Source organism: Physella acuta, unplaced genomic scaffold (assembly GCF_028476545.2).
Source record: "Physella acuta isolate Inbredline_101_S28 unplaced genomic scaffold, ASM2847654v3 ptg000339l, whole genome shotgun sequence".
NCBI lineage: Eukaryota > Metazoa > Mollusca > Gastropoda > Physidae > Physella > Physella acuta.
The window spans coordinates 190,933-207,652 of NW_026731858.1; positions in this window are offsets into that span (position 1 = coordinate 190,933).

Here is a 16,720-nt window from a genome sequence, read left to right on the forward strand (position 1 = left end):
AAACGTAATACGAATGAATCTCAAACACTAAGATAATACTGATGCTTTCCATGGCATAAAATGCAGACTCGTTCGATTACTTTTTTCCTCTCATATATATATATATATATATATATATATATATATATATATATATATATATATATATATATAACAAATATATATATATATATAGTGTGGAAAAAACAATAGCATATGATTAAGCACTCCAACCAGTGTTGGCTTTGGTTGAACTATAAAAAAAAATAAAGGATTAGTAAAAGCTCTTTAACTTTGTCTTGTTGTGGCTCTGCATCAAAAACTTAATTAGATAATACGTGACTTTTATATTTTCCTTTAATTGGCTGAAAAAAAATTGGAACTAATTTAAATCAATTGATTACATTTTCTATTTCTAAAATCCAAGTTCCGCTATAGGCTATATGTAGACGACATGCCCCACGTTGATAAACTTATTTTCTTCTTTTTTTTAACACACGTTGGACGGAGTGGTCAATTGGTTGAGCGATTGGGTTTAAGCCCAAATGTCTTGAGTTCGAATCACGGTTTAGACGTCTACCTGTAGGACATCCCTGTATTCACCCACATCTGATAGGTATCTAACTTACTCATGTTCAGGCGAAGAAACATATCATATCTACGCAATAGATAGCTAGGTCTAAAAAGAAATTTTTTTTTTTTTAATTAACATAAATAAAACAGAATACTTCGCTTAAGCATATTTTAACCGACATTTAAAACAGAATGCTACCTCAAAACTGCTCTTTAATAGAAAAGCTATTCTAAATGTAATACTCCCTCTAAACAAATCTATCTCGAATTTAAAGCACTTTAGAAATAAATACATTTCTTGACAGCAATAAAAAGACAATCATTATTAAGTAAGTCTACACAAATAATGATTAAAGTCAGAAATAAGACTTGATGTTCATTAATAATTCATATACTGTATTAGTAACGCGATACTCTAAAAGATTTTCATTGTATTTACATCAATTACTACAAGGCTATCGGGTTGTTGTATATTTTTTTTAATATTCATACATCAGTCGTTGGGATTTCTGTCCCGTATTTATAACGACGTACTATCATCCAGCTTTATCCCATCCCTACATAACATGACACAAATTTCCTTTTTTAAACAGTTTGATGTCGAGATCTTTCAAAATTGTTTGATTGCCCAATATTAACACAAAAAAGCACACACAAACGCGTGTATCTAACTGCACGCTGTGAACCCGAGTTAGTTGTGTCAATAGTTGAAGAAAGGATCGTGTGTGTTCACACGATGGCTCAATGTTGAGAAAATATTCTCTACTTCACATCGGTTCTTGCGACATTCGTCATATTCGGTTTACCACAAAGTAATGAATTGCAGAATATTGGTATTTTAGTTGTAATAGTTTAGTTTAGGCTTCTGGGTTACGGGGCCAGGGGGGGAGAGGGGGGGGGGCACGTTCACCCCCAACCTCCTTACGAAATAAAAAAACAACAACAGATAATGATGGTTGGTGTAAGTGTGGTTTTTATGTGTGGTTAGTGTCACTGTGGTTTGGTGAATGGTTGGTATTAGTGTGGTTTGTATGTGTGGTGAGAGTCAGTGTGGTTTATATGTGTGGTGTCATTGTGGTTTGTATGTGTTGCTCACTTGTGGTGATAAGGTATGTGGCTGATGCTTGTTGGCACTGTGTGTGTCTTGTGCTGATCTGTGTGACTCAACTGTGTAGCTCATGTGTGTGTGTGGCTCATGTGTATGGCTCCTGTATGTGTGTGGTTCATGTGTATGGCTCATGTATGTGTGTGGCTCATGTGTGTTGCTCCTGTATGTGTGTGGCTCATGTGTGGCCCCTGTACGTGTGTGGCTCATGTATGTGGCCCCTGTGTGGCCTACATATGTTTAGTTTTCTCTCCACCATTTCCCACGAACACAACACAGCGCTGCCTTATAAACCCACATGTTGACGAACCCTAATCTTACACAAGGCAGGTTGGTCTACTCACGCTCAAAGCACGTGCATTCGTGTGTAACCACGGGGCAAATCGGGTCACCCGGATCAAAAGGAAAGAACCCCCCCCCCCCCCCCAAAGCAGTAGATATGTTGTGACGTCAGCAAAATTCCAGAGGATTCCTTAGTTTCAATCTATCAAATGAAACCAATTTTAAAAACCAGTTAATTTGTTTGATCTTATCTATTTTATTGTATGTCGTACTTATCAAATCATGTTTCTCATTGCTTATGAATTCCAATTTTTAAAACACCTGCTTAATAATTATAATAGTGCTACTATCAAGTCAAACATTCCCTTTACCCTATCACCTGTTATACGGCCGATGCATCTAAGTAAAACCACCATCACAATTTGTTTTAAAAAATTGTTCCGTTAAAACTGTTGCCCTGCATTGTAACTGCCCTATTGAACCAAAGCATGCTTTGGTGTAGTAAGTGAAAAAAAATCGAACGAAAAAAAAAACTATTTCCGTGTAATATAAATATATTTAATATCCCCAGCATTTTCTAAAGCTCCTTTGATAAATCTTCCCCTCAGAAGAGAGGCCGAATTCTTTTGTGTACAAAATCTATACTGAAGTATTACATAGGTTTGTATAGTCATCAAGAAATGTAAACAATAAACAAACGCTCCCGCCTGCCCGTGGAGTAAAAGACGTGTAATGTACGACGAATCGACCCCCGGCACCCCCCTTACCCCGTTCTCCCCCCCCCCTCCTCCCCCACATACACCGAGCAGATGAAAGACGTTACCACCATGCGGATACAATGCCTGCTTTCATCTGCGACTACCTCTTGTTTACTCCCTGGGTGGGGGATTACATGAGGGAATTACATCGTGAGGGACGGGTTAGGGGGGAGGGGGTCAGGGATGGGGGGTCAGGGACCGGTAAATGAACGGCAGAGAACCGGCTGTAGAGACGAATGAATCGATTCGTAATTTTCTCTAATTGTCCGATCTGGGTGTCAAACATTCCCTCCCCACAACCCCCTCCCCACCCCCCTTTCCCAGATTAGCCAACGTGTTTTCTTCAGATGTAAATTGTGTCAGCGTTTCCTAATGACTTTTTGAGGTTTGGGGAATATTTCTCGTCCCCCCCCCCCCCCCATCATTGCATAATATGCGAGCATTAAGTCGGGGAATAAGCCAGCCTTGGAGGCGAGTGAGGCGTTTCTTTCAAGTCAATTTCTCTGGGGGTCCACATACAGAAGGACATTTCTTTTTCATCAGAGTTTTTTTCATAGCCAATCTATACATACGTCTGTTTGTATATCAGCATGTACATATATTTTTTGTATGTATAGGTATAGATATCATGTATATAAATGTATGTGTGTGTGTGTGCGTGCGTGCATGCATACATGTGTGTGTCTGTGTGTGTCTGTGTGTGTCTGTGTGTGTATATGTGTGTGTGAGTGTCTGTGTGTGTGTATTGACACAGTTTTGCTTCCGTATCGATTAAACAAGCATGTACGCTGACCCTAAACCCAAGAGTAAACCTAACCCTTGCATTTAAGCACGTCTCACCTCCCTTAACCTTCTCCCAACACCCCCCCCCCCCCTCGGGTCTCCCAGAATCCCCACCCCCCGGTGCAAACCGATCTGTCGTCGAGTCCATTAACATGGACGAAACATCTTAATCTCTTTCCGATAATTTCTTAAAAAATCTAATTTCCCGCAACGTATTAATTTAAAATCTCTCCCCATCAATACAGCCAGCACAAAGTGGGAGGTGAGTGTGTCAATATAGATTAAAACTCGAATACCCGAGCTGCGGAAACATAATTTCCAGCAATCGGAAAATAGAAGTTAGGTCATTATATTACGAGATTCGATTACTGTTGGACGCCTAGATTGGTGTTATCATTCCTTATAGATATTCGCTCCCCGTTATTTAAATAATTTCTCGGTATTCGATTATTTCTGGATACTCGCAGAAATATTCGAATTTTTTTAATTTTTTTAATTTTTTTTTTTGGAAATAGAAATCATCTCAAGGTCATAACTGCTAAGGTTGTCTAAATATTTAAATCTACTGACTAAATTGCATTTATGAAAATTCTTGCTTATTAAATTTCTTTTAAGACATTCTTGAACTAAAAACGTTCAGATATAAGATTTATATTATCATATTACATTGTCATATTATTTAATTAAACATGTTTTATATCTCCATCATACTTTCTGTCAGTCATTTCTATGTACTCTACAAACGATATGTTAGAAATACGTATCTCCTCAATACACTTAAAATTTTAAAAAATTAAAAATTTACGTATCTGTAACCTTAGATACATTGTCTAAAGATACAGTTTACGAAAGCCAGATCTAACTTATACACATGACGTTAGTTTCGCTACACTGTTTATATACAACGCTAGCTAATGTTATACAATGTAAAGGCTTAGACCTGTATCTGAAACACCAGCCAATATTGAAACCTAGCCCAAATGTACCGCAGATTCCAGAAGTTTCTCGGCCCATTCTGTGCTTTAATTACAGCTCCCTATTTGTTTCCCCCCATTTTCTTCATCTGCTAACGACCTCCAGCACCCCATGGGATGACATGCATCATTAAAATAAATGAGTTTTAAAAGAAAAAAAAATGTAGTGATTAAATGCGGACGACCATCAGTAGAGCCATTCCCCTCTTGTATGACACAGTGTTATGATCATGGATGATAAAAAAAATATTAGAAAATTGAATTCAATTTGAAGCTAGCAGTAGAAGAAGAATTAAAGTCTTGAAATTAAACTAAAAATAGAGCTTAATTTAAAAAGTAGATGTACTGTAAGGAATAAGATGGATGTGTAATTTGGAATGCTTGGACTATTCAATGCCAAACTTGTGGATACACTACACGGAAAAAGGCGAATAGAAGCGATATTCTGTCGTGGTTTTTGTATGACAGCTAGAGGGTGAACGATCTAGAACCGGAGGATGTATTGTAACTAATCATTGTGTAGCCTACACTCACGGGAATACAATATTTGAGCTACTTATATCAACAAAATGATTTGGTGACATCACGTAAAGGTTAATAGACCGTAACTCTCCTCATTACTGTATATACATATATATATATATATATATATATATATATATATATATATATATATATATATATATATATATATATATATATATATATACTCCCCTCCTATCCACGCGAATCAATGCCTCAATAAGTGCATACTTTTAGAACCATGCTGTACTCCTAGTGACCAACAGGAAATGTTTAGAAACTTAATTTCCTTGACCACTTATTCCTAATTCCTATGGTTAACTTTATCGGTGTTTAATGTAAATATCTGCACTGTTGCGATTTTCAGACGCTCTCGACTTTATTTATTTTTTTCGTTCTCAATTTTAAAGAAATCCATAATTTTATATTTTTATTTTTTTACAAGCTCAGCTAAAATATAAAAGAAATAAAAAGTTGAAAAAGCGCCCACTTGCCGATATAAGCAAATTTAACACGTCTTAATTTGCACGGAAACCAGCGTTTTCTCAGAGCTGAATTGAGGCTTGTCAGCTCGGAAAATTTCCTTTAATCAAATTGGAAGACCACATTTTTAGGGGGGACAAACAGAAAGAGGTTCTCGACAAGGGAGAGAATAAACGCGTTTATCAACCCTGTGTGTACAAAAAGAAATATCCATCACAAGAGTTGCTGTTCTTGTGGTAGTGGTCTAAGTCTGTGGAAGGTTGTTCTGTTATGTTTACATCTCCGTGGGATTTAAGTTTGAGATCTTCAAATTTCTAATTGTGTGGACAAAAAATATTTAAAATGGTTTTCCGCGTGCCGAGATCCATGAAAACAAACTTTACGCAGAACCCGAGATTTGTTAAAATTAAACTCAACTTAATTGTACCGTCGACAACAATACGTCCGTGAAATAAATTTCTCTTTTTTTAACACATTTCTTGTTTTCACATATTTTTGACAATAAGGCTGGTAAGTAGGTCACCATCCAGTTCTATGGCTGATGCAGGTTTTATTGAGCCGTAGAACTGGCTGGTGACCTACTTACCAGCCCTATTATTCGGATAGGCTGTGCTTAAAACTACAAACATTTTAGTTTTATGAGTCGACCTATCTGATTTAACATTAACGTCAAATAATGCTTTATTTAGTTTATTACAAACTGTACTTTTTTTTACCGAGTGATAATCTTCCTATATCTTTTGCTAATCTTCAAGTATTTGTTCCCACCCAGTGCAAATCTTCCTGTATTATTTCTACACAGTTCAAATCTTACTGTATTATTTCTCCCCAGTTCAAATCTTCCTGTATTATTTCTACCGACTGCAAATCCTCCTGAACTATTTCTACCCACTGCAAATCTTACTGTATTTTTCTCGCCTAATGTTAATCTTTCTATAACTATTTTTTTTTATCTTCCTCAGAAAAAACCCACCTGTCATTATTTAAGCAAATCTGCATGTCATCACGTTTGGATTAATTAAACCTGATCACGCAACTCGCCGGTAAGTATTAATCTTTTATTATCCCACCACAAGTTTAAAGGACGTCTGCTGGGTACAATCCCACTTGAAAGGGAGATAACACTAGCGTTCTTATCTCCCATGCTATGCTCAAACAGTTTAAAAAACAAGATGATAATATATCAAACATCAAACATTCAAGGTGATTGTAGTTTGTAGGTCTAGACAACAAGATTCAGATATCTATTTAAAACACAAAAACGAGAACAACTGACATTGCGATTTGCGTTAAATACAAGGTATCATTGGGTTTTTTTCGCGAACTTTCAACCACAGCACGATGTATAATTTTTTAATTAAATCGCTTGAGGATGGTCTAAGCTACAAGGGATCGTCACAGATATTGGGCTTTAAGTTGTGGTCAGCTTCGGCCAGGGTTTGGCATGGCAAGTTTCAACTGTGTTAAAGTACGTTCAAAGTGTTTGGGCCACCGATCCAAGACTATACCCTACAACTTTATCCTTGTTCTCGCCTCTACAAGATACTACACAACATTTCTGATAATAACACAGCTTCCCTATACAACATTTCTGATACTTCTCTACCACTTCGTTCTCTAGCTTCGTCATTGTATTTAACTACATAATCTTTAACATAACACTAATCCTGTTGTTTCTAGAGTTTCTTCCAGGCATCTCTTCCGGGGGGGGGGGGGGGGGGGCTTCGCCCTCCCAAAAAATGTGTACCGTCCCCCCGAACGAAATGAAATTTATATAGTTTATATAGAAAATATATACTTTTAACAGTGTCCCCCCCCCCCCCCCGAAGAAAGTCTACCGCCCCCCCACGGAAATTTCAAGTGCCCCCCCCCCCCCACCGGAGAAAAAAGTCTGGAAGAAACACTGGAACTTGTTTCTCTTCTAAAAAAATATATCAATTAAATTTATAAAATGTTATGTATGTAGGCCTACACCCACATTCCCTTTGCGAGTATCTATTTAAAATTTGAAATTCTCAAATTTAACCCCATCAGTCCGCCCCCCCCCCCCCCCCCCCACCCATCTCAATTACGTCACAAAAGTCAAAAGCTTCCATCAACCATATGTTACATCATAGCAAGAAAAATGTTTCGCAGATCTTTGGAAAGGGTATCACGTTTAGAAGAAATGTCAACATCGGTTCTGTGGCCAAATATTGTTGAATAATTTAAAATTTAAAACTTTTGAGATAAAACAAACTCATCACAAATTAATGCTAACAGTTATGAAATATAGGGGGAAGAAATCAATTGGAAAAACAGATCAAATATTTGATTAAATGTCACAGGTAGTGGAAAAGCATAATTTCATTATAAATGTCATCCCGATGTAAACTTGTAATGTACACGCTTTCGTTCATTTTGTGGATGTCTAATCTTAGACATTTTGTGAAGAAAAACCTGTCTGATGTTGGACATTTTGTGAAGTACAACCTGTCTAATGTTGGACATTTTGTGAAGTACAACCTGTCTAATGTTGGACATTTTGTGAAGTACAACCTGTCTAATGTTGGACATTTTGTGAAGTACAACCTGTCTAATGTTGGACATTTTGTGAAGTACAACCTGTCTAATGTTGGACATTTTGTGAAGTACAACCTGTCTAATGTTGGACATTTTGTGAAGTACAACCTGTCTAATGTTGGACATTTTGTGAAGTACAACCTGTCTAATGTTGGACATTTTGTGAAGTACAACCTGTCTAATGTTGGACATTTTGTGAAGTACAACCTGTCTAATGTTAGACATTTTGTGGAGTACAACCTGTCTAATGTTGGACATTTTGTGAAGTACAACCTGTCTAATGTTGGACATTTTGTGAAGTACAACCTGTCTAATGTTGGACATTTTGTTAAGTACAACCTGTCTAATGTTGGACATTTTGTGAAGTACAACCTGTCTAATGTTGGACATTTTGTTAAGTACAACCTGTCTAATGTTGGACATTTTGTGAAGTACAACCTGTCTAATGTTAGACATTTTGTGGAGTACAACCTGTCTAATGTTGGACATTTTGTGAAGTACAACCTGTCTAATGTTGGACATTTTGTGAAGTACAACCTGTCTAATTTTGGACATTTTGTTAAGTACAACCTGTCTAATGTTGGACATTTTGTGAAGTACAACCTGTCTGTAGAGAGAGACTTTTCCTTCCTTACTTCCGGCTTTATATAAACATCACCCCCCCCCCTCCCAGTTTATAGACATTGTCCTTGACCTTCCGACAGAATAGTTTCGATTTGGTTTCCGGCCAGGCCATGTCCCCGATTACTATCAAACATCGTATTCGTTTTATTTATAAAAGCGTATTCGATTTTAATTACAAGACTGTCGAGTGAAGCTTTAATAGTCTTGCCAAGGTCGACTATTCGTTTTAAAACCCAGCTAGGCTATACCTGTTTAGATCACGTAGATTTGATCTTACGAGCATCGGGCCTATTTTCTCGTTTTCTTTGAAGATAACAAAAAACAATATTTGATGTTTTATAAAGGTCAAATGATAAAGTTAAACGATACCTTCAAATTCTACATCCCCCCGGTTCTTTTCTAACAAAGATCACATCAGATATTTATCCCTACGTCATTGCATTTTTTTTTGGGAATTTTCTTTTAGATTTTTTTAGTAACAAACTGTCTCGCGAGACATGCCGAGATCTCACGACCGTACGAACTCTTGTCTGCAGAGATTGTGTGCTTTTTGGTGCCGTGGCCTCGCTACACAATAGGGCTTGTAAGTCTATGGTCTCGAAATCGACTAGCTGGCAAGTACGAGAACGAGAAGTTGTGACCTACTTACAAGCCCTATTCTGGTCCTGTTTATCGCCCCCACAATACCCGTAGAGCCCATGATGAGCTATTTTTAGAAACGCGCTGAATTAAAGCGGAAAAAAACTGAGGGGGGGGGGGGAGGGGGACCACGTGTTCGGTGACTTGGTTGATGTTTGAAAACTTTATTTAAAACCAGAATGTTGAGAGTACGAATCCACTTAAGAGTATTTTACGTAATCACTCAGCGTTAATGTGTACCCGGCAGGGGTAGGGCAAAGTATATTAGACTAGGAATTAGACTTCATAGCAAACCTCGTTATATGCATTTTGTTTCTAAATTAGATAGACTCTACTTCATCTGCAAAAATAAAGAGAACAAAACGTTAATATTTTAAAGTTAGGCTTTTAAATAAATATAAGTTGTTGTTTTTTTAGTAATTAAATATTAATATAGAAGCTAATGACTCCGTTAATTTGTGGACGCTTTTTCTTGATTGTTTTATTTAATTGATCCAACTGTTTTTTTGTCTGGTCTAAATTATTGTGTACATTTCATCAATCAAATTTTATTTTATACAACGATGTCACTTAGTGACATTTGACTCGAGCATCCAATTAATCAACCCCAGCCCCCCCCCCCCCCCCTGCCCCTCACACACGTCATTCCGCGTCTTTGTTTAAATTCCCCCACTGTTGTCTATCCGTCATTTTATCGTGTTTGTTGATGCATTAGGTGGCGCGCAGGAAAAAAAATATAAAGATCTACGGTTTTTTTTTGTTTTTTTTTTTTTCAATATCCAAATACGGACAACCCGAGCAGCCTCTTACTGTTTCGGCTGTTGCTGTGTAAAAATATTTTTTTTAAAAGGGGAGACAACAAAAATTAAAGATTGTGGGAGATATTGAGGTCGGAATGGTTCGTGTTGAAAAATATCATCAGACAGAACAACGCTTCCCACAGTAACAGTTTTTGTCCCTCATTTTGTTTGATTTGTTTTCCAGTTTTTTTTTTCTCCCTTTCACAAACACATAATTATCCCGGTGCAGTTATTTCCCCTGATCAATATTCCCGTGTGTTTTGTCTGTTTATGGTGAGAGTTTAAACGTGTGTCGCGGGAATGTAAATATTTTGAGAACCGTTGTACTGGGAGATGGCGTAGACTAATGCCGTAAGTAAAGTTCTTAAACTCCAACAAATGTCAAGGCATTATTTAAGACAAGGAAAGACCCAGCTAGCATTGATTGGGACTTGGTCTTAGAATGGTCAAATGGGTTGGGGGGTGGGGGAGGGGGGAGGGTGGAGGGAGGAGATTGCTGAAATGTAATCAAGTTGAGAAAGTTTCCTCCTTTTTTATCGCTTTTATCGTTTTTTTTTCTCTCCATGGATTCCCGTGTGATAAAAAAAAAATCCTTGTTCCCCGTAGCGTCACGATTACAGGCGACCACTTGACAAGATTGTTACTGTGTACAACTGTGTACAACTCCCGCGTTCATTGATCCAACGGGGGAGGTGGGGGGGACGAGGGGTGTAGACTACTAGACAGCTCAGTAGCCTTAAGTCTATATTTATATATATATATATATATATATATATATATATATATATATATATATATATATATATATATATATATATATATATATATATATATCGAAGTGTATAAATTACATTGATATCAAATTTAAAAATCATTTTTATATATAGACCTATATATATATATATATATATATATATATATATATATATATATAGGTATATAACATTTATATATATATATATATATATATATATATATATATATATATATATATATATATATATATATATATATATATATATAATTTATTTATTTATTTATTTATTTATTTATATCGGATTAAACAATAGGCCTTTTAACATCTCTTGTCGTACCAACATAATCTGTATTAAATCCTTAAATCCTGAACTACGTGAAAGTCAAACTTGAGCCCAACGGACCAAAGTTGAACCTAACTATAGCATATTTCACGCGGCCAGAAGAGGCCAGGAATTACGAGAGAAAATAAAACAACGGCCAGCTGATCGCCAATTCGAAATCAGAAAATTGCTGTGTTTTCTCGCCTGCCAAAAGTTCATTATTTATGTATAGAACACACGTTTTTTTAACCAGTGGGGAATATTTAAAAGGTTTTCAGAAAAAAATAAAATGTTGAAATTTTAAAGGAAATTGGGTTATTTTTTTCTCAATGAACGTCAGAGACGTGACGTCACATCGCGGACTGACGTCACACTGTGAACTGACGCGCGTGTGTGACGTGTTTGGTGATAAGTGTTTATTGATGGAGAACCATTTTTAGGTCCTTGTATGACGACGGTTTTCAAGCGTACATTATTTATGTGATTTAAATAAAATATATTGAGTCTTAGAAGTGTTATTGTCTAAGGAATCAGGCAGTTATAAAAATAGTATGCTAAGACTTTTAAGTAAGCATGGAATTTTAACGAAATAGTAAATACATCAATTTATGTATACCAAAACGCTGAATTAATTATTAAAGGAAACTAAAATTGATAAATAAATTTAGATCTCCTTTAAGAGAACTATTAGAAAATTTAAAAACTTAAAAGCTATTTTCTAACAAAAGACACGGAATTTAGAAAAACAATTATAAAAGAAAGGAAGAAGTTCTGTAGGAATTTAAAAACACCTGTTCCCATAGAGAAAACAAACAATAGGCCCCATCAATCTGAACATCGCCCAGTGTTTGAAGTTAGTTCAGTAATGACCTCACAGCTGTTGAGGTTTTCAAAACGAGGTAATGTAAAGCAGAAGAACAAAACACGAGGCTAGAAACACGTTGGAGGATCCAGTCTCATTAAAGCTGTTCTGATTGTAATGAGCCAAGAACGTCGTTAAAATTATAATTACTTCGGGTTTAGAATCCGAAATTCAGCCTTAGTCTGAATTGCCCTTTAAGACGTATCGAGTCATTTACTAAAGACCCCTCATAGAAAAGTAGAACGTGTAATCGGTTTCATCGATGAATGTTAACTTTGGTGCTAATCAGTTTTATCGGTTACAAAGAATGGAAATGCTAACTGGTTTTCTCGATTCCTAACGACTTTGATCCTAACCGATTTTATTGATTTTTAACGGCTATGGTCCTAACCGGCTTTATTGATTTTTTTAACGGTAGTTTTGACGTATTAAGCTGGCCGCAGTAAGCTGGACACAGTTGGTTGGCCGCAGTAAGCTAGCCTCACTAAGGTGGCCGCAGTAAGCTGGCCGCAGTAAGCTGGCCGCAGTAAGGTTATAGGAATGCTCATCAGCTCCAAAATGGCGTCTGACCTAGACTCCTGCCTCAGAAAGTGTCTCGAAGCTTTCCCCAAAATCCCCACTCCAGAATTTATTTTTTCGGGTTCGGAAAACAAAACGATTTCTCCGAGACGGACACATATTTCTACTTTACTGTCACTACCACCAAGCGTCATTCACCACCCCGCCTGCCCCCCCCCCCCCCCCCACCCTCCTACCGCCACCCCGGAACATTTCGTTGGGAAAAAAAATGAATAAATTATACCCGTGATTTCCCCTCAGTCAACTTAATCGGTGGTAATTATGTAAATTTGGCCCGCAAAGCGTACTCTGGAGCCACGTATTAAGCCGGGGGGATGTGTAGTAGTGTACCATTGGAGGTTTTTTTTTCCGGCTAGCCTTTGTCGGCCGTACAACCGGAAGTGGAAAATTCCCGGAAAACTGATAGTCCCACGCACCGCGCTGCGACGTCGTTAAGGAGGGAATTGAACTAGGGAAATTACTTTTGAGGTAAGGTGATACTGGTAAGATGGACACTTGGATAATGGACGATCGCTGTACAGTTTGTAATGGATACACGCTGTACATGTATTGAAATGTGTGAGTTTGGAATGTACTTGAGGCTTTTAAAATGCTGCTGCTAATTTTCCCGTTGTCCTGTATATTTTATAGAGGAGTAATCTTCACAGATACGTGTAACAAAAACAAGAGTGGTACCATTTTAATCCGGAACAAAAAACATACGCGATAGGGTAAAAAAAATAATTTTTACAAGCTTTTATTTCCTTTGTCTGTCGTCCGTTTGTCTGTCTAGATCGAAACGCCCGAGCAAAATTACGGGCACTTCTAAATGACAGGTACGGTTCGTGTTTGGTACGTGGGTAAAAAAAAGAAGACAATGCAACATGACATTAAATTTGACCTAATTGGTTGCCTAATTATTTGTTTTTAAATTTATAAAACAACAGCTGATGAACACTGTGTAAAGATGAAAGGTAAATCTAATTTATTTTTTTGTTTTTTTTTATTGTCGGAAGGAAAGGCATGCATTTCAAATACTTAAAACGTATGTTATGTAATAGAATAAAAATTGATTGACTAGGTATTGAGTAGTCTAAAGAAATTACATGCTTATTTATTGTAAAGAAGTTTGAATTGCGAAATTTAAAGCTGTTAGATCGTGAAGCTGACAAAAAAAATCCATCAAGTACAAACGTAAATATTCATCTTTAAACAAAAAAGTTTACCTGTCGTCACAGGTAGTTGTGGCAGTGTTGTCCAGCACTACATGTCTCACCTGATACACACCTAGGTATGCTGAACTAGTTAAGTACCTATACACCTAAAGGTGTTGACCAGGTTAAGCATATACATAACTAAAGTGTTTACCAGCTTCAAGATATTTTGACCTTTGTGGTGTTGACCACCTAAGACGTAGACTCAGATGTAAACAAGTATGGACCAATCAAGAGCTGTCAATCGGCTTACTAGAACACCTACTCACCTTACAGTGATTCAGTGTGGTCCTGTCAATCGGCTTACTAGAACAACTACTCACCTTACAGGTGATTCAGTGTGGTCCTGTCAATCGGCTTACTAGAACACCTACTCACCTTACACGTGATTCAGTGTGGTCCTGTCAATCGGCTTACTAGAACACCTACTCACCTTACAGGTGATTCAGTGTGGTCCTGTCAATCGGCTTACTAGAACACCTACTCACCTTACAGGTAATTCAGTATGGTCCTGTAAATCGACTTACTAGAACACCTACTCACCTTACAGGTGATTCAGTATGGTCCTGTAAATCGACTTATTAGAACACCTACTCACCTTACAGGTGATTCAGTGTGGTCCTGTCAATCGGCTTACTAGAACACCTACTCACCTTACAGGTGATTCAGTATGGTCCTGTAAATCGACTTACTAGAACACCTACTCACCTTACAGGTGATTCAGTATGGTCCTGTAAATCGACTTATTAGAACACCTACTCACCTTACAGGTGATTCAGTATGGTCCTGTAAATCGACTTACTAGAACACCTACTCACCTTACAGGTGATTCAGTATGGTCCTGTAAATCGACTTATTAGAACACCTACTCACCTTACAGGTGATTCAGTATGGTCCTGTAAATCGACTTATTAGAACACCTACTCACCTCACAGTTGATTCAATATGGTCCTGATCTTTCAGTCTAGCACTATGGACTCTTTAAACCTGTGAAATTAAATAAAATTTCACCGTAAGTTGCCAGTGAACTGGAAGTGAATAGGATTCACTTGGGGATATATAGTACAACTAAAATTTAGTACAACTAAAATGTATGATGATAACAGTATTGCAAGTAAAAAAAATATTTGGTTTATTTTAAAATAACACAAATGGCAAAGAAAAGAAAAAGATAAAGTTGCACGTATTTAAAGTACTGCGTGTATATTTTACTTTTTAAGTCTGACGGTCGAAAGGGAAGTGAAGTAGAGTTCACCTGTTTCTTTGATCTCGGCATATAAAGGTATAGTGCTGTCAGCAGTATTCCTAGCCTAAAATGAGTCAGGTACCCATTAGAGCTGGGACGGTCTACTGACTTCAACCCGTAATCGAACTCGAGACTTCCGGGCTAGCAGTTTAATGCTCTAACACTTGGGTACACCGTCCTCCTACTGTTTGTGGGGTGGGGGTTGAGTATAAGTCGGTAAACCCAACTTTAGAGTACAATTCAAATCTAGCAAGTACTGACTTATCGATTCAACGACTCTATTCATATGATAGTAAATAACAATAAATGACATGACGAGACATTCATGAGAGATATGTTTCAAAAGTTAATCAATTAGATAGGTCGCAAGTTTCAAATCTCCGAGGACTAAATGGCAAGATCTGTCATGGGTCAATGAAGCTCTAACGGGCCCAATCATTGATCGCTGGACACCGTGTAAATAATAGAAAGGGCGCGTTACGCTTGGGTGACTTTCTCGGTGCCAGCCTGGTAGGTGGGGAGACAGGGTTAAACCTCTTGACGTGTGGGGGGGGGGGGGGTAAACCTATTGACTTGAGTCATGTAGTGTATGTGATTAGGGAGGACAGGGGTAAACCTCTTGACAGGGGGGGGGGGACAGGGTTAAATCTCTTGGGGGGGGGGGGTAAACATCTTGACATGAGTCAAGTTGTGGATGTGAGGGAGGGGGAGGGGTTAAAAGTCCTGACTTGTATCAGGTAATGGATGTGAGCAAGGAGTGGGGGGGGGGGGGAGTCAAGTAATATATGTGAGTGTGGAGGAAGGTGAGTCAATTGGTGTGTGCCGATAGGTTTCAAAGGTGTGTGTAGGTGTCTGCTCAAGGAGACTCATTTATTAAGTGTGTTTGGTGGGGGGGGGGCGTTATATAGTCAATACAGTGTGAGGGTGGGGTGGAGTAGTTAGGGCTGCCTTTGGCGGCGTCAAAGAGTGTATGTGGAGATCAAGATATAACTAACATATTACTACTGGATGTCTCGTCTATAACCTATGTTAGACTTTTGTCTAGTCAACAATACATGATACAGGGTATGTCTAGTATATGCTCACTTGTATGTCCCATTTAGTTTTTACAACAGCACGTGATTTAATCGTTACCTTGTACCTTTCACTGCGGTATCCTTTGCTCCCAAGTAAATAAAAGACTGCGAACGTACATGAGCTTATAAGCTTACACGTGTTGATTCTCAACTGGTCAGTTGGCTATCAATCGTCCTAACAGTCTTATCGATTGGTTTTCTGTTCCGTAACACACGAGGAAGAGAAAGTAGTAAAACTAGTAGGACTGCCCGCTTGGTGTACGTTTCGATTCTACTTGCTACATCTACGTCATGTGTGTGATCCTAACTCTACTCTACTTGCTACATATACGTCATTTGTGTGATCCTAACGCTGTTCTACTTGCTACATATACGTCATTTGTGTGATCCTAACGCTATTCTACTTGCTACATATACGTCATTTGTGTGATCCTAACGCTATTCTACTTGCTACATATACGTCATTTGTGTGATCCTAACTCTATTCTACTTGCTACATATACGTCATTTGTATGATCCTACCTCTATTCTATTTGCTACATATACCTGGTTTGTTTTATATTAACTCAAGTTGAAGGAGAGCTAAAGTTATTAACAGAAC